This window comes from Cyprinus carpio, chromosome A16, assembly GCF_018340385.1.
Source record: "Cyprinus carpio isolate SPL01 chromosome A16, ASM1834038v1, whole genome shotgun sequence".
Classification (NCBI taxonomy): Eukaryota; Metazoa; Chordata; class Actinopteri; order Cypriniformes; family Cyprinidae; genus Cyprinus; species Cyprinus carpio.
In genome coordinates this window covers 22,294,014-22,309,256 of record NC_056587.1, presented here as the reverse complement: position 1 = coordinate 22,309,256, position 15,243 = coordinate 22,294,014, and the positions used below count along the sequence as shown (strand labels likewise).

Genomic DNA, 15,243 nt, shown 5'->3' with positions numbered 1-15,243 from the left:
AATATATATATTTAATACAACATTATAAAATAAAAATGAGCATTTCTTAATAATAATAATAATAATGTTGATGATAATAATAACAATAACAATTATTGTTATTGTTAATATTATTAGTATTAATAATAATACAAATTTATGTTTCAGAGAACAACAGTAAAAATACAAATAAAATCATTCATAATAATTGGATGATAATTAGATACAATAACAATTTTGTTATTGGTTAATATTATTAGTATAATATTAATACAAATTTATGTTTCAGGAGAACAACAGTAAAAATACAAATAAAATAATTCATAAACAGATCCTTGGGTAATTTTGTAGCAACATACAACAATTTGTAGCATACACGGGATGCTTCAAATTCTCGATTTTTTTCTTTTATGCCAAATAATTAGATATTAAGTAAAGATCATGCTCCATGAAGATAAATTTAATAAATGTCCTACCGTAAATATATTCAAAACTTATTTTTGTTAGTAATATGCATTGCTAAAACTCATTTGACACTTTAAAGATGAATTTTCCTCCATATTTATATTTTTTTGCAATCCCTCAGATTCCATATGTTCAATAGTGGTATCTCAGACAAATATTGTCCTCCTACAAACCACACACAGGAGAGATATTTATTCAGCTTCACACTGAGATATGTATACTCTCAATTTCCAATAATTGAGCCTTATGACTGGTTTTTTGTTCTCCAGGGTCACATTTTATGGTCTTAACTGTGTTTTGCTCACCCGCTGTGTCTCTTGACGTCTCCGCGGCTGAGTCTTTGAGCTGGAACGCGTTGACGGGGGCGATTCATGCTGCGCTTTCTGCGGCCCCAGCGCTGGGCTGCGTGACGTCCCTGGCACGCTGCAGCTTGTTCTCCCGCGCAGACGTTATTGGTTGACCCTGCAGTCCTCGGATGTAGACGCCGGTGATAGCCGTGAGCTTTGTCCCGCGCCGGCAGCTCGTAGCTCAGGGTCTTCTGTCCTGATCTTCTGAGCGGACTGCTTGGGCGGAAGGGCGCGTCATGGGCTCAGAGTGGCACGAGGCGGACAGTCGACGGTGCCAGTCCGCTGTTCGTTGTCCTCAAACACAGACGCGACAGCCTTGCCGGTCTCTGGGAAAGGGAACTGGAACTGGCTTCGGAAACGGACCTGCTGAATGTTGCTTCTCATCTTCATCCGCCTCACACACGCGGGAAGAGAGCTCCGAGCGGGAACAGAGAGGAGGCCATTCCGTTCTGTTTCTCTGTAAGGTTCGGTACCGTCTCTGTGAGCACAGACGGACACAATTGAAACAGAAGAGAGTTTATCACACACGCACACACACACCACACACACACAAATCACACACACACACACACAGCCAAACACAACACAAACAAACACACACACACACAAACACACACCACACACGGGAACCACACAAACACCAACAAACAAACACACACACACACGCATTAAACAAAACAAACACATAGACATATTATTAATAAACACACATTTGTTGTATAATACTACTATATACTACATATACTATAGTATAGGTATATAATACATCATAACTACAAAATAAAAAAGTATCTAATAATAATACTAATATTTAATTAATAAATACTATTACTAATATATACCATACTATACTAGTAACTATGACTGATATAAATTATTACTAAATATTATACTATACTGTGGAAAGTCTGTGAAAGTATTTAACAGTAGGTAATAATAATAATCAATGAAGCAAATATACTACTACTAATATAATACTCATACTGTACAAATAAACAACTGTGGATTTAATTAAAATTAATAGTTGGGGCTAAATAATCAATGTGAAGAAATATATTACTTAATATATCAATATACAATTCCATAAAATAACAAATCTGAGATATTTAATAATAAGATATTTGGGAATAATCAATCATCGTCATCAATAGCCGCAGAAATATATTGCTTAATACATAATCATTACTTATACAGTAAAAAAAATGTATTAAAAATATAGAACTGAATAATCTCAATTCCAGTTTTCAAAGGAGTTGTATCCGCGAATTCAAATATTTGTCCTCCCTAATAAACCATATACATCAATGGAAAGATGATGTATAAATCTCATTTCAAATTTACCCATAGCCTGGGTTTGTGCTCCAGGGTTCCCCATTATGTTGATTATTATTATTTTGCCGGTACCAGAACAAATATAAAATACAGATACGCGATGACGTTTTAATTTTGATTATTTCTAATATTAGCTTAGTGTTTGTCAGCCTGTGCTGATGTGTCTGCCTGTCAAGCGGCTTAGGCTTCAGCCAGCATTTTCCTCCAGCTTTTGCTTGTTTTTGGTTTCACGGCATTGCCTTCCAGATCGCTGTTCCAGTGCTGCAGCTCCAGCGCGCTCTGGAGATTCAGTACTATCTGTTTTGAGCTGCTGAAGTTTTTCCAGAGAGAACGTTGTGGCCTCTGCTGTGATAGTCAGGCATCCGTGTAAGCATGGCCGGCGTCACCAAATCAAGCAAGTTACTGTCCCGCTTTATTGAAGGCGTGCAGAAATACCCCGGGTTAGGTGAGCAATAATACTTCTATGGAGGCATACGCCAGTTCAATACACATTAGCAGTATGCTCGATTTATTTAATACTTTTAATTATTGCATAATCTTTTCTGCTTTGGGCTGATAAGCGGCGTGGGTGGATCTCTTTATTTTTGGAAATTTTTGGAGCGAATATGATCAATTAGATTTATTTGGATATTTCAGCCCATTCTGATTTTAGTTAAATTTGTAGTAGCAAATCAGATTTCCATTTTCCAGTGTTTTGCGTACGCATTTTTATTATTTATTTCATTATTTTGGGGCTGTCAGGCCGTACAAGCAACCTCACTGAGCTTTGAAACCTCTGGAAGCCTAACGTCAATCTAATTTTTATCTGCACAGATTAAATTCCATGCAGAAGCTGGATACAGGTCTGGAAAAAGTTATGCAGCGACTTAGCTGACAGATGATTTCCGTGATTGGTATGCTAAGTGAACATGGTGCCGCGTATAAGGATGAGCTGGGGATGAGTAGGAGGGTATAGTGCGGGTCTGTTGCACAAAGCGAAGAACAGATTTGAGGCAAGTGTGAGTATTTGATTTAATTGTGAGAGATTCGCAGTTAACCCCGGAGTGTTGAGAGCACAGTTTACGATGCAGCTTTATACATAGTGTCAGTCACGCCGTGTACTCATCCACTCTTGAGCTCTCCATCTGGCTTACCTAAAGCAGTATTATTTGATGTCCTCATTTATTTTGCTCTTAACATAATACACGGGCTATTTATATTTATGTAATTTATTATTATGTTTTATTTTGTTTGGTAGAAGTGAGCTGTTGGCTATCTGCTATCATTAAAATACTATTAGAGTTTTTTTTCACAAATTCAATTCAGATGTTTTTTTTTAGATCTGTGTTATTAATTTTTAAACTTTTCAGTTAAAGTCAAAGAGCATTTTTTTTTTTTTACTTTATCAGTTTTTTTGTTTAGATTTATTTCATTTATCTTTTTAGTTATTTTAGTACTTTAAACTAAAAACAAAAATGAATTGCCGGGCACTCAACTAGGGGAATACCTATTTTTATTTAAACCTTTTTTTTAATATTTAATTTTATTTCAAAGTTAATGTTTATTTCAAGCATGAAATGCCTTCACAAGCTTTAGTCTTAGTTTTAGTGATGATATATAACTAAATCTGATAAATCACACTTTATTTTTATGCTCTTTTTAACATGTCTCAAATTGATCACTTTTAAAAAAAAAAATTCAAAAAAGATTGCAGTGCAAAGCTTTAATTTTTTCAAATTATTTATTTCCAATTGAATGTTTAGTAAAATATGGTGTAATAGAAATATACTTTGATTGCAGCAGTTGGTGTGCTTGAAATTTGTCTTTAAATTTAAATTTTAACAGCTTATGCCCAGTCAACCACTAATGATTACTGCTAAATAACTAGGCGACATGCACGAAGCCAATTCAAAGAGCTAATGCAACATCTTCTCTTTACCGATTCGTAGAAACTCGTGGAGGAGGCTGGAGTATTCAGTTCACTCTTGCGAGTTTCGCTGCGCTGCAGTACATTGGCTGAGTGCTCTTTGACCTCCAGTATTTCTGGACACCAGCTTTAGATTTCCCTCAGAAAATCTGCGCTTTCTCTGCCGTTCCTTTAACAGGATCAAAATACAACCTAAAGAGAACTAGTTAGCCATCTCAAGATGACTCCCTAATCGCCCGTCAATGTTTCATCCTCAGCCGCCTGTGACGCTCCCTATGGCATAATTTTTTATCATATATATATATATATATATATATAATATTATTTAAATATATATACCCACACACAACACCACACATGCCACATATCCAGCACACACATTATAGTAGCATAATTACATAATAAATGAACAGTAACGTAGTACTATTCACTTATAATGTGTAAAAATAAAATACAGGTGAATCATTAGCAAACACCGTTACTTATAGAGATTTTATTATATTTATTTTGAGCGGTTTCAGTTTTAAAATTAATGTGCTAATAACATTCCTGGCATGTTTCGGTTTACTTTTACAGATTTAAATATCAATTTGATAAAATAAAACAACAAAAAATAAACAAAAATCACAAAAATGAACTGGAAATGTACTAATAAAAAGTACTAAACACAAAGATGTACTAACAAGATGCAATTACAGTTTCTAATACATTATTTTTTATTACTTTCTGTGAACGAAAGACCATGGCGTGCTCATTCATATTTTCTTTTTCTTTTCTGGTTGCGCTTTTGAGAGTTATACAGCCTCTTGAACTCATTTAAATTCACCTCAAAGAGCTTCCCTGGGACAGTTAAGTAAACGTCAGGCCTTTATCTTTCTGTGATTCTAAAATAGCAATATATTAAAATAAACAAAATAAAATACAAGAATAAATAATATTAATAGAATCAACGTAAAAATAAAGAAGAAATATAAATAAAATAAAGAAGAAAGAAAATAAAATAAACCATTCTTTAAACCCTCTTCTATTTGATCAAAGCATTCTCAAGTTACGAAGCATCTTCACGGTGGACTCCTCCATGAACGGATTCCCACTCGTCTCAGGTCCTGAATGGCGCGTCAGAGAGAACTGTAGGAGTCCAGAGGAGCCAAATGTTTCTACCTCCTCAATATAAAACCACCTCTTAACCTGAGGACAGATAATATGTCACGAATCAGCCATTCCATAATCAACAGTAGTTCCAATAATCAACTAATATTTAAATATAAACTAGAACAACTTCAAGGTACTGTACATTCATTTCACTCCCGCTGGTATGCAAAACCGATTTGTAGAAGTTAGTCGTGGGATGTTGTAGTAAAAAGCATTAAACCTCTCAGTGATTTGATTTGGGTATTAACCAACACGAATGCCGTAATTTATTCAGCATTCTGTAGATTTGTAATTACTGCATATATGCCTTGGTGGAGAAAAAAGCCTTCCACCAAATCCCCTTGTGTCCAACCTCCTGGTGTCTCGCCTGTTAAGACGCGAGCAGCTCCAGGAGCGCTTCCATCTTTCTGCAAAAATTATTTTGATTAGAATGATCGTGAGTTTAATTGGACCTCTTCTAATCCAGCAATCTTGTATATACAGTGAGCATTGACCAGGATTCCAGCAAGCGGCCCTACACGGTGACATCACAATGACATCAGCTTCTAAATTCATAGTCGCAGTCCAACAACAATTAGACAGGCTTCTATACCATCCGGGTATTTAAACAGTCATTTTACACTCTTAAATCCTTAAATAAATCAGACTCAACACTTATGGTGGTATCTCATTTCCAGATCGGTAGCGTGCAAAAGTTAAAACTTTCTCAAGGCTGTGGGCTGATGAAGCGGCACTTTTTCTTCTTCTAATGGGTTCTAAGGCACGTTCATTCCTATTGAAATGAAGGTAGCATTTAATTTTGTATTTATTTTCCCCATTAAATTAAATGAATCCTAAAAAATCTTCTCAATTAAAGAAACTAAAAAATAAAGAATATTTAAAGATTAAAAAATATAGCAAAATAAAAGCACACAATAATCGAGCATTTAGCTTACTATTATTTATAAATCACATAACAATAAATTTAATCTACTTTCTAGAGGCTTCCTAAAGTACATTAAGACTTTGTTTAGAGCATGGTTTACAAGATAATTCTTCTTAAAATGCATAGTGTCGAAGGCTGCTCGGATATTTTTACTTGAAAAGACAATATCAACAATTATTTCTTTGCATGTTTGCATGTTACGGTGCAATCGTATTGTGCAGATGTATGGCGTGTCATATTAGGTTACAACAGTTAAGAGTGGATTTCTAGATGCAGGTACATGCATATAGAACTCCAGAATTATATCCGATGACATAGACATGATCGTTGTTGATGACATGGCTGCACATATAAGCAAAAATACAAAACAAACAAAACAACATGTTCAGAATTAGAAGATTAGAAAATATATAAAGTTAGTGGTCTATTGATAAGCAAAACATAAGCGCACTATAAAGGCGACTTCAGAAAAATGCCAGGCGTATTTATTCTCAGAGTATACTTAGCGCATGAAAAACAACATGCCAGTGAGATAATAACAATTAATTCAGAAAAAAGAATTTTTTCTTTAATTTGTATACCTTTTTGCTGGTAAAGTCTGAATATTTTCACCCTGAAAATGTTCTTTTTTTTAATAACATTTTTTAGGTTATAGTAAGGGAGAGGGATGATGTGTTCATGGCGATACATTCAATCCCGTCAGTGATTGACAAGTGTTTTGATGGTGTGTGGTGTTGACAGTCGTATTTTACGCAATGTAATATAAATAATATGTGGTTCTTGTGGACGAACTAGCAGTTGTTAATGCAGCTTTTTAAGAGGGATCCAGCCCGGCATATACTATTCTAAAGCTTTCTCCTACTCTATGTAAGGCGAACCAGCAGTCCTCAGCCAGCGCGCAGTACTGTAGTTCTCGTTTTCACCATCTCCTCTTTCCTGATGCTGGGCCAGTATGCTTCCGCCCGCCAGTCGCGCCGGCGTTTGAGCTTTGTGTCAACTTACGGCATAAGGCTCTTCATCCGACTATTCCATTGTCTGATGACCTCTGACACCTCTACAAACGCATCAATATTCAAATCAGCCTGTGGCACGTCGCGCTTCCTCCTCTGAACTTGGATGGTTTTACATGTACAGATGAAAAACATTACAAAGTCGAAAAGCTAAAAGGCAACCGTTTTTCTAAGCCTTGGGATGGTCTAAAATATGCTTTAAGGCGTAAGTGTTTGCAAAAGTGACCGCCATTAGAATCAAGGCAAGTAATGTAAATCATATTTATAATTTGTTTGTTTCTTAGCGGGCCATTAGATTACCATTATCATAAGCAAACACATAGTACCGTCATGACCCCGCCTCCTAGACTAGAGTGGGAGTCCACGCTGTGGGGCTTGACAGTGCGTTTTGATTCATGCCTCGATGGTGATTTGAAGGGTAAGCGATCGCCAGCCCGCGCCTCTGCAGGACAACGGTGTCTGATTTTCTGTCAGTGGGACTAAAAAAAACAATAACTTCAGCACATTTGTTTTTGCATGTTTGAGTGTATTCATTTTATGTGTCGTTAGTGCAATTTTTAAAAGTGAATGTAAGTGTATAAAGTGAAATTTAAGTGTAATATTAAAGTGTATATAAGTGTGTAAAGTGTAATTTTAGTGTTATTTTAAAGTGTAAGTGTGTAAAGTGTAATTTAAGTGTATTTTTAAAGAGCATGCAAGTGTGTAAAGTGTCATTTAAGTGTAATTTTAAATTGTATGTAAGTGTGTAAAGTGTAATTTAAAGTGTATTTTTTTTGAAAGTGTCCGTAAGTGTATAAAGTGTTATTTAAGTGGATTTTTAAGTTGTATGTAAGTGATAAAGTTAACTTACGTGGTCTTTTTAAAGTTTATGTAAGTGGGTAAAGTGTAAATTTAAGTGTAATTTTTGAAGGTGATGTAAGTGTTATAAAGTGTAATTTAAAGTGTAATTTTCAAGAGTGTGTAAGTAAGGTATGTCGTAAAGTGTCAAAATTTTAAGTGGTATTTTTAAGGTAGTAGATAATACTTGAAGGGTATAAAGTGTAAAGGCTATATAAGTGTGCTTATATAAGAAAGGGTTATTCGTAGAATCGTGTATAAAATGCTAAGCTTTAAGTATAATGAACGGATTAAAAGTCGTAAGGTGTTTCAAGGCGTGGGTGATTTTACATGTGGTTCTACATTTACACATAGTGTTGATATATAGACGCGAAATGTGCCATTTTTAAAGTTCGTAGGTACAGTGGTTAGTACGAGAGAACACGGCTAGAATGGGACGAGGTTAAGTGGGTAAAGGTGTGACAACCTGTAATTGTAAGTGTAATACACAGTGGTTCTAAATGTCTGACCGGCAGGTGTAACGGTGTAAAGTTCCTAGATGTAATTTTAAGTGGTATGTCAGGTATAAAGTGTAATTTAAGTGTCTTATTAAAGTTTATGTAAGTGTATAACGTAATTTAAGTATGTAATTGTAAGGGTATTTTAAAGTGGATTTATGTGTAATTTGTAAAGTGTTATTTAAAGTGCATTTTTTAAAGGTTAGGTAAGCGATAAAAAGTGTAATTTAAGTAAATTTTCAGTGTTAGTTTTTTGTAAAGTGGTATGTAGTGTATAGTGTACAGTTGGTCGTATTTGTTCATTTTTATACGTATTAAAGTGTGTTGAAAGTGGTAATGCTAACAGTGTCTTCATTACTCAAAGTTTACATGAAGGTAAAAAGTGTCCTTGGAAATACAGATCAAGTACGAATGGTTAAGAAATTGGTGTTACTTGGTAGAACGAAGGGTAGAATTTAAGTGGAGTTTGTAAAGATGTATGGTCAGTTTTTTGGTCGCATACTATGTGTCATAACAGCTCGTCTATTTGGGGGGATGTAAGCTTTTTGTTTCAGTGAGCTTATCTACGTGTGTTATTAGTGATTCTCTATAAGGTTATTTTATTTTCCCCCCCTGTATTCTTTCTGATTTATACTTAACTGGATATTGTATATTTTTATGTTAAGCATATGTTTGGTTCCCTGTCATTCTGCGGGGCGGGAGGTAAGAGCAAGAGATAGACAGGAATCTACATTCCGTAACTAGTTACAATATGCCAGCTAAAGCTATTGAATCTTGAAGCTTTTCTTTCTCACAAATGCAAACAGTTTTTACAGGAGCTCAGAGTTTCCCCCACTGGACTTTTGTTGAGAGTTGATGACAAGCTAATAGATTTAAATCCTACAACATGTCAAATAATTATCAGGGTTCAAATCAGGGTCAACAAATTATATTAGATGGTTATTTAGAGCGCCTCTGAACCCCTAAATCGGGGATGTAATAAACCATTTTAGGTAAGTTACCATAAAAATCCTCGGACTTTTTGAGTCTAAATGATCACCGTGTGGGGTATTAGAAGGGGATGATATGACCTAATGTATTATCTTAGTAGTCCAGCATGGGGAGGTTTGCAGGGGACGATACGTCGTTCACTATAATGTTTTTTTGGAATTATACGCTTTTATTTTTATATTTGGTCACGTCCTGTTTACTACATGATCATATCGCCCTCCAAATATGAAGTCAACATTTTTTTTTTTTTTTTGATATTATTGATCAATTTAGGGATCAAGATGCGCACTACACTGCCTTTTGCTGACACTGAGTGAAAACAACTAGAGCGGTATAGGATCGATATAAGAGATAGTTGTAGATCAACATAACATAACATCTACACAATACAGTACATACAGGTTATATTTAAGGAAATGTATATCATATGATTAATGTCGTATATCATAAAAGACCACATGATATGCTATAGCTCGGGGTAGTATAGGATATATAGGTATAGTATATATATAATATAATATTATATTATTGTATTTTTTGTTTTCTAAAATATTATACATGTATGTGTGTGGTATTTAGATATTACATTACTAGAAATACGCATTCCCACACCCATTTATTATGTAAACACAAACTTATTTTGGATGCAATATTAATCATTTGACAGCCCTAATATATATACATATATATGAAAAATTTTGGTGTGTGGGTGGGTTGGTGTGCGTTTAATTTATTGAATATCAAATTAAAAACCTGCAATTTCGGGTCAAAGGGTTTCGGCTGATAAAAACACTCATGAAACCCTGTTTTGTGCACCTGTCTGAAGTGAATGTAGTGGCTGTGGTCGTATGGGAAGGTGCCCTCAAAGTCTCTGGTGAGCTGCGATGAGTCGATGTGCTTCTGCAGAGCTTCGAGACGTCAGGCTCACACTACAGACAGATAGTAGCAGTTTCACATAAACACAAACTGACTCAAACCGAGACCTAGAGAACGACAGACAGTCATCTACTCACAGGAACTGAGACGTCTCTGTCCACTTTCACTGCTAGCAAAGTCTCTCTGGATCATGCTCATAACAATCACAATCATGTGAGTCTAAAGTGTATTGGGGCTGCAGACGGGGTCTGGGCGGGTCACAGACAGAAGATCGAGGAAACTGGTGGGTAGTGTAGAAGAATAAATCGAAAACCTTCTATTTTCAGTTTAAAAACAAGCACATTGCGATGTTACACGAGTTCTCTAATTTTTGGTGTTTTAATGGTCAGGTGATATCCAGGATTAAAGACCAATAAAAATTATTATTTTTAGTGTTTGATGTTGATTAAAATTTTGCAATTTTTATAATTATTTTGCCATTTTGTCGATAGCCACGACCATGACATCAGATATTGTTACTGGCTAACATAAGGAAAATATACAACGCAACATAAAAGGTGAAATATAATGAAGTACTAGTTGATAATTAAATGAAAGGTGACTAAACACGATAAATCAAGGATCCCTTGTTTGTGTGCAGAAACACACAGGTTGTTGAGTTGTACTTAAATCTGGGTTACTCTAAGACATCTCCATTCTTCTATTTCAGAGTAACAAGCCCTGATCTCGACCTGCCGGTTCGGCGGGGAACTCATCAACCAGCAAGACATTAAATCGCTCCTAAGTGTCAAGCGTCCATCGCATCCCGCCACCGTCGAACCTCGAAATAACAAACATATACAATGAAAGCCGCTGGGCAGAAGGGGTTTCCCCATTCCCTAATTTTCTCCACGCCCCCAGTCATCTCCGTCCGCGTGGGTTCCCTGCATTAGGAGATACATCACTTTCATGGTGCTTGGCGTAAATCCTAACGCAGAACATCATCCTGGTATGCCCATGGCTTAAACAACATCAACCCCACATCCTTTGGCCCACAGTTGAGACCTGACATGGGGATGAAATCCTGTCAGTCTACCGCCATCACTCCACCAGGTTTAAGTTGTTCCCAAGGTCATCTCCATCCATCAAGAGATTCATCCCTACCGTTCCAGTCCACATCAGTGGAAAGCCCGTGACTAACTAAGGTGCAGAACATAACCATCCCTTCCAGAATCTCGGGCGTTCCATGTATTTGTTCATCAAGCGGGTTTTGGCAGACACGAAAACCTCCACATCATCTGCCATGGGGGACCTGCTCGTAATCCGACCTCCTGCCTGGACTCAAACCCCTTCCCCAAGGGACGAGTTCTATCCTCTGTCCATGCCCGGAGCATAAGATACCATGGAGGACGTATACGTACAGGAGCTCTCGCTCTGAAGGATTCATCTCCGACCATCTACTTTCCCCTGCCGCTCCTACTTTTTTATTCGTGGCCAAGAAGGGCCGGGGCTTGAGGCCCGTGTATAGATTATCGCCATCTCAACTCTCAAAACCGTCAAATTCAGTTATCCTCTTCCCCTGGTCCCAGCTGCCTTAGAACCAACTACGCGGGGGAGGCAAAGATCTTCACCGAAAACTGGACTTGAGGAGCGCCTACAATCTCGGTCCTAATCCGATGGAAGGGGGACGATGTGGAGACAAGCTTTCACTCACTCCTTCCGGGCACTTGAATACAGGGTCATGCCGATGGGTTATCCAACAGTCCCTTCCGTCTTCCAGAACTACATGAACGAGATCTTCAGAGAATACCTTAACCATTTCGTAGTTGTCTACATCGATGATATACCTCATTTTACGTCCCACATCCCAGGAAGAACACATCCAACCTGTCATATTTTTGTACTCCGAAAACTCCGGGAACACCATCTGTATCTCCAGTTAGAAAATGTGAGTTCCACACGCCCTCAATCCCAGTTCCTGGGGATACATCATCGGCCCACGTGGCGAGAAGATGGACCAGGGAGAAGGTGGAAGCCATCACACACTGGCCCCGAACCTGGCTCACTTAAAGAACTGCCAACGCTTCCTGGGCTTTTGCCAACTTTTTTATATGAGATCGTCAAGAACTACAGTTTACTCAGCTCACCTCTAACCTCACTCCTCCGGAACCGTCCCAAGTCTCTGTCCTGGAACCCCATGGCCACTGAAGCTTTCCATTCATCGCAAACAAGCCTTCAAGACCGCTCCGATCCTAGCTCATCCTGATCCCAACCAACAGTTCATAGTTGGAAGTGGATGCCTCATCGACCGGGTCGGAGTGGTACGTTTTCCCAGCGGCAGGGGGATCCTCCACGACTCCATCCATGTGCCTTCTTCTCGAAGAAGCTATCCCCGGCGGAGCAGAATTCTACATAGGTAACCGTGAACTACTGGCTATCAAGCTGGCTCTGGAAGAGTGGCGTCATTGGCTTGGAGGGAGCCAAGGTCCCTTTCGAGGTATCTCACGGACCACCGGAACCTGGAATACCTCCGTGAAGCTAAGAGACTGAATCATCGCCAAGCTAGATGAGGCCTTTTCTTCACGAGATTTGACTTTAAAGTCACGTATCCGCCCTGGCTCCCAGAACAATAGAGCCCTCTGAATGCCCTCTCCCGCCTTTCATCAGGCAGACCCAGAACCATAAATCTCCCGACCAATCCTCCCCTCTCCAGCCATGATTGTAAGTCCCATTCAATGGAATCTTAATCGTCTGATTGAACAAGAAACCGTTCAACACCCTGCTCCGCCGGGAGGTCCAGAAGGAAACTCTTCGTCCCCTCCTTAAACATCGGATTACCCTTCTGGACTTAGCTCATACCTCTCCGGGATCTGGACATCCAGGCAGGAGGCGGACCCTCTCGCTGCCTGCACAACAACGTTACTGGTTTTTGGGTGGCCCTCGATGAGTCAGGATACCTCCCGTTTACCTCAACAAGATGCTCAGTCTGCGCCATAGCGAACACCCCTAGGAGACTCCCGGAAGGTAAACTGGTGCCCTCTGCCCATTCCTGAACGTCCATAGGGGAACCCATATAGGTGTGGGTTTCATGACTGACCTCCCCCTTTCTCAAATGCAATTACTTGTGTGCTTGTAGTAGTCGACAGGTTTTCGAAATCAATCCGCACTCATACCTCTCATAAGGACTTCCCCACAGCGTTTGAAGGCGGCAGAGGCACTATTCCACAATGTGTGTCTGCCGTCCCCTTTGGCATTCCAGTGAGGCCATTATCTCCGACAGGGGTCCCCAATTCATCTCCAGAGTCTGGTCTGCTTTCTTCCGCCTCCTAGGGTAATCCGTCAGCCTCTCTTCAGGATACCATCCACAGACCAACGGCCAGACTGAGCGAAAGATACAAGAGATCGGGAGGGTTCCTGAGGGTCTACTGCCACCGTAATCAGTGCCTGTTTGGAGGCCAGTACCTACCCTGGCAAATATGCCCCCCCCCCCCCACAGAACTCTCGCCAGCAGTCCTACCACTGGGCTCACCCCCTTCCAATGTGTCCTCGGAGACCAGCCTTCCACTCTTCCCATGTGTCGGGGTGAGCCCAGCGGAGGTCCCAGCGGGTAGATGATCACTGGTTCCGACAGAGCGAGAGGGTCTGGGACTCGGCTTTCACACGTTCATCTCCACGGCGGACGCAATCTTCGGAGGCATAAAGAGCAAGCGGACGCTCGTCGAAGACCTACGGCCACAATACCAACCTGGACAGCTGGTCTGGCTCTCGGACGAGGGACATCCGCCTCCGGCTGCCCTGCCGTAAGCTGAGTCCCCGATACATCGGGACCAGCTTTCAAAGATTGAACGGCAATGAACGAAGTGACCTATAGACTCCAGCTGCCTGCACAGTACCGTATCTCACCTTCATCTCCATGTTGTTTCACTCCTCAAACCATTCACTGAACCTTTTGTCCTCCTCCATCCACAGAGCCTGGTGATGATGCCGTACCTCCTCCTCCCGCCGCCATCGAAGAAGACAACAGCATCTTCCGGGTGAGAGCATCCTCGACTCTCGACGACAGGGGGGGGTCCCCAACTTGAGTACCTTGTAGACTGGGAGAACTACGGCCCGGAGGAGCGTTGCTGGGTTAATCGTAATGACATCCTGGACCCTAGCCTTCTCACCGACTTTCACGAGACCATCCAGACCGCCCCGCTCCCCGTGGGCTGTGGTAGACCCCGTCGTCGTTCAAGATCCCAGCCGTCAGGAGCCGCCCGTGGGGGAGGGGGTACTGTCACAGCCACACCACCTCTACACTCCCTGAATCGACACTTACGCCACGCCCACTTCGTTCCCAATCACCAGAATTCTGAACACCTGTGCATCATCACCAGTGCCACACATAAAGCCCCTCAGGTCACCATCACTCATTGTCTGGTCTTGCACCGATCTCCCAACTTACCTGAACGCCCTTCGTCGAACCTACCTGATCTATTGAACCCTCTTCATCCTCCTCTGCCTACCTGTTCCCATCGTCTGAGTCACCATCTGTATCACTATCACCTCAAAGGAAAGTTGTGTTACCACTGTGTTGTCTACGTGTCAAGATTCACCTGTGTCTGAAACCTCTGATTAACATTAAACACTATTGCACTGAATCCTCTGTGTCCTCGTCTGTGTCTGACAATTTAATTCATTTTTAGCAAATATTTTATATAGATTAATTTATTTCAAATTATTTATTTTTAATTAAAAAATTTTATGATTTAATTCATTTTTAGCAAATATTTTATTTCAATGATTTTTATTTAAAATTATTTATTTTAATTTAGCATTTTTATAATCTAATGAATTATTTGTTAGTATTTTATTTTGATTGTTTTTTTATTTAAAAATATATTATTTATTTTAATTTAGCATTTTTATGATTTAATTAATTGCTTTCAGTTTGGGAAACCCTGGTTTT

General features: G+C 39.4%; 1 protein-coding gene across 1 annotated transcript in view; it reads right to left on the bottom strand.

Annotated features, from left to right (window-relative positions):
• The window catches only part of zgc:158766 (uncharacterized protein LOC100009641 homolog), a 113,151-nt gene that overhangs the window by 76,117 nt on the left and 21,791 nt on the right, over positions 1-15,243 (bottom strand).